Source organism: Formica exsecta, unplaced genomic scaffold (genome assembly GCF_003651465.1).
Source record: "Formica exsecta isolate Colony F162 unplaced genomic scaffold, ASM365146v1 scaffold323, whole genome shotgun sequence".
Taxonomy (NCBI): domain Eukaryota; kingdom Metazoa; phylum Arthropoda; class Insecta; order Hymenoptera; family Formicidae; genus Formica; species Formica exsecta.
Window position 1 is genome coordinate 265,203 of NW_021850487.1, and position 5,248 is coordinate 270,450.

Here is a 5,248-nt window from a genome sequence, read left to right on the forward strand (position 1 = left end):
TAAAAATATTTAAGGAATATTTATTGTATTAATTATACAAATAATAATAAGGTAAAAAAAAGAAATACCACTTAAAAAATTAATTTGATAAAAATTAATCTCAAGACGATAGAATCGGCAAAAAATTTAATTTTTTATAATATTACTTGTCAAAAGTAACTCTGCAGATAGAATTTGACAAAAAAAAACTTTTGTAATAATTTAATAATTATACGACACTAAGAAAGAAAGTGAGAAAGAATGCACGAGGCAATTCCACCAGCGCCGGGCGCTGCTCAATCGGAAAAAGCTTTCGAAAAAGCACCTCGTGAAAGAATACGCGCGCAGTCCTCCCGTTTTCTCCATGTTTATTCGTTGCCAACTAAACTCGCGTCATCGGCGAATTGGGTAAACGGAGAAACTTTTGCGTTTGTTGGCTCGCGACGTGTTCCTCGCGATTTTCCTACAGACGAAAAACCGCTGCCGCGGTAAAGGCTTCTACTAGCTTCCTCACGATTTCGTAACTAAATTTGATTCTCGAATCCCTAGATCTTCTACCACTCAAGAAGACTTAACGAGAACTTTTCCGTTAACATTTATTTATCTTTTTATTTTCGATATTTTATTCTTAATTTTTGGTCTTTTATAAAAACCTCTCTCCCTTATATGTATATATATTTGTGATTTATCCAAACTTTTCTACAAAAATTTTTATACAATGAACGATAAGTATCGTTAATCTGTTACGAACATGATTCTGTATTCTGAAAAACTTTGCCTCTTTGGGGACTCGCCTGAATCGACCTTAACGTCGACACGGCTGGCTGGCGACTTCCGCCGAGGATCGAAATAATAATTAAAAGCTTATCGCGGGAATTGGCTGAATGCCACCGACGTGGATATTGCCGGTTTTTCCAACGGCATGAAAAGGACACGCCGGAGCGAGAGGCAGAAGAAGGCCTTGTATAAATTGCTTTAATTAAATAACCCCCCTTTTCGAAAATTGGTTTCGTGCTTGGTGAAGCGCTAACCGGCTCGCTTTTCGCGAAAAGTCGCCGTTTATGAGAGAGCCAGTCCTGCATCGCGGATTACATGCTGCAGAAATATACAGTAACGTGCACTCCCGGCTTCAAAAAAGACAGACAGAGGGGAAAGGGGGGGGGGGAGAAAAAAAGCCAATGATTCCGCATAAATATCGAGTATTTGGCAAAGTAGCGATCTGAAGAATCTATATTTTATAAATAAATCTTTTTACACACACACACACACACACAAATTTTCATGGTTTGTCCTGATAAGGACTATCGCGGCCAATAAAGTCGCATGAACATACATATTTGCGAGATTACAAGCGAGAGAAGGCGAATGAGTACTCGGTGAATGAAAGCGACGCCGTGAAAACCGCAGAAATTTAATTTAATCAACCGTCGCGCTACGCCTTTGACCCGCCGCGATTAAACATATGTAAAGCGTGGTCGGAAACTCGGGATACTTTCATTCTACATATTCACGGCGAGGCGAGAGGAGATTTCCACGTGACTATGTTCCATCGATCTGATCAGATCTCTCGCTTCTTCTTTTCAGCGCATTTGCCTCCTCCCCTCCTCCCATTAAAAAAAAAAAAAGAGTTAGACGGGATAGTTGCAATACGCTTTATCAAGAAACATAATAGTGTCTCAAATATATATTCCAAGTTTTATTTTAAAATACTTAAAATATCCATGAATAATTAATTATTACGCGCAGACAATTTTTTTATTTATCCTTTAAACTTTGTTTAATATTGTAAATTGCATAATTGCGGGAAAAGTATTTTCTTAGATATAAACCTTTGAAAAATATGACCAATAAAAAAATTCAAATGCTTATGCATGAAATAATTAAGTAATATGATACTATTGTACAATACTTTATAAAATCTATACAAAAAATATTAATTAATACAAAAATAATTTATTATAGAGATTATAAGTATTTTAAAATAAAAAACCTGGAATATTTTATATATGAGTGAATCATTGTTTAGGAAATGTAAAAAGAAACGAGCAGTATGTCTATTTTGAAAATAATAAAAGTGATAAATAATTTATAAATTACTTGCCGCATATCGTCGTTCCGTCTGTCGCCTGATGCTTTTCCGGAGTTCTTTTTCCTCTCTTGTTCCTTTGCTGTATCTACGTAGCACTTACACTCACTCGCGAAAACATGATTAATTACGATTAGTCTAATATACGATGATCGCGGGACACTTTGCACGGTTCTCCCAATCGCGAAACAATCGTACGCACAGTGCTTCGATAAAGACATCGCGATACAGTTTTGTGTCGTTTACCGAAAATTAATTAATCGTTAATTTTGTAATAATCATAGCGAATTATGTGTTACAATATTAGTCGCGATCGCGTTTAGAACAAAAATTCCACAATATAAGAAGCGTTTCGCACTAGTACTTTACTGCTCGAAAGTTGCCGTGCATTGTATTTGTATTCTTAATATTTAAATGGCCGTAATGATCTGGGGTGGGTCATGTATTCGGGCCAACAACAGGTTATATTAGAGTGTAAATTCAGTTTTTATGCGTATATACTGGAAGAAGAGAAGAGAGAGAAGGAAGGAATTTTTGTTGGGAGGTGGTAGGAAAGGAAAAATGGGAAAGCGCAGGCCAGGGTTGAGTCGGGAATCGAACCCGAGATCTCCGGGATGTGAGTCAGGCGCGCTACACACTGAGCCACCGGAGGCCCCTGATCCTCGGCATAAAAACGTCAATGATCGTCTCCTCCCTCCCTTCCCCCCGAGAAAATGGATGCCGGTGATCAACAACACAATGTCGACGACAATAACAGATACATCTGTCGTGGCGCGAGCGTAAAACGCGATTCGTCAAACTGTTTACGGCCGTCGCGATCCTTCGGTGAATAATTGCTCGCCCCGTACGATGGTCGCGTCCTTTCCTCCGCCGCAGGACGATTCCTCAACTTCAGCTTAGTGCGCGCGATATTTTTCGATTCTCGCCCGAGGAAAAGTGGTAACGTTGATAAAGCAAAATACGCGCTCGCGGTAATTGATGCGACAGCGCGAAGAAATGATATCTTCCTCCGTGACGAATGTCGCGTAAATTACATCACGGTCTTACGACGATTTAATTCTCGTATTATCCGTCCGCAATTTCTCGGCCGTCGTAGATTTTTATTATTTAATACGCGACGTACCTATTTGCCTAATGAATTTTTGATAGCTTCACATCGCTGCTTTATTAAGATCTAAAAAGAAGACGAAGAATATACGTCTTGGCAGGAGAGAGAGAGAGAGAGAGATCCATGCTGCGTTCTATGAAATTAAAGTCGTATTTTAGGCCATTTACCTGCCGGATAGAAGCATGCTAACGAGAAAAAAAGATGCTGTTTTTTTGTCAGTTATTATAAATATTCACATATATACAATATTAATTTTTTTCAAGATAATTGTCCTTTATGAAATATTAAATTAGTAAATAATTGAATTTATGTGATTATTTTTTCACACACGGAGTTATGTAAATTAACATAATAATATTTTTCCAAAATTCTTAAAATTGATAGTATTTTATATCTATTTTAAAATTGTAATATTTAAATTCTGTTATCAGTACTAATATATATTTTTCATAACTTATTGTTCATGCTCGTTTAAAGCTGAAGATTGATCTCAATCTATTTAATTTTCTTATAAAGAGCAACAAGAGGTGGAAAGTTTCGCTGATGCAGCAGTATTTTCCTTGTCGCGAGATGATGAAATTGGAAGGAAATCTCGGTGATATTTTGGCCCGGGTGTCGCGCGAAAATTGCGGTAAGAGCTGCTCGATTCGCCGAAGAAATAAATCGCGCGGAGAAACGTGATCCCCGTTCCTTGGAGAGGGATATATGATTTTATTTGCTGGGGTGACCAAGAGAGGCGACGATATGAGCGCGAGGCGATGGCTGAAGGGTGTTTCGAGCGAGAAATTGAATCCGCGACTAAAACGCACCTGGAATTGCGGCGCCGCTATATTTAATCTGAATATCTGCCACGGCGCATCGCTTGAATTTATATGCTTGTTTTGCGCTTTCCATTTTTTATTTTATTTTTTATTTTTATTTTATTTCCCTATTCCGCGATATGAAGCTTTTAAGCCGGAGAGCAAAGTCGCAGTTGTGTTGAACATTTTTGTAAGTAACAAGTAAAGTAATTATGGAAGTGCGCGGGAAAGTTTGCGCGAAAATCAGATTAATCCGTCGCTCAAATATATTTAACTATCTCGGTAGGAAAATTCTGTAGGAAAATTTTATATTTCATAGTCGGCCGGTAAGTTTCGCATCCGCCAAGTTAAATAGCTGAAATGTCACGTTTAGTTTTCGCAAGATAATCCGCGGCAATTTATTTTTGCGACATATAACTACGTTAATTGCTATTATTATTGTTATTAGCTATCTTTGTCGGAATCTTGCTTTTACATGATCGAATATGAGACCGGCTGAAGATTACACAGTCGAAAGCGGCTCCTCTCTGCCTAGGTCCCTTGCTTAATTGTAGTTCTACGTGCTTGAAGCGAGAGGCAAACGGCAGTAGTCGGTATTTTTTCGAACGCAGTTCAAGAGGGTGACTCGAATTTCGAGAGCTTTAAAGTCAACTCTTGAGTAATTCCCTTGCGACGACTAATTCATTTACATTTGCATTAAATTCCGTGCTTCTCAGTCGGTTCCTAGTGAAGTGAAGGTTATTTTACATAGGTGTTTTATGTATATTTTATTTTATTTTATTATATATATATATATTTCATGTTATATCTAATATATTTTGAAAGAAAACAGAAAAAATTTTAATAAGTTTTATTTACAAATTTAATTACATCAAGTTCTTTTTACGATTATTTGTTGTCAAGTGTAAATATCCACTTACAATTAATTAAAGAAAGACGTTGCTCTTTAATTTAGATAATTAACAGAGCTAATTAACTTACCTTAATTCATTATCTTCCTTATCTGCCGTTCAGAAATGATAAATGACCGAACGCAATTATTATTGACGCAATCAATGTTCGTGTACATTTCTCAATATACAATTCTAAGGCATGTAAATGCATCTCATTTACGTTTCGTGACAGTTAGAGTAATTGCAATTACACAGTCGAAAGCGGCTCCTCTCTGCCTAGGTCCCTTGCTTAATTGTAGTTCTACGTGCTTGAAGCGAGAGGCAAACGGCAGTAGTCGGTATTTTTTCGAACGCAGTTCAAGAGGGTGACTCGAATTTCGAG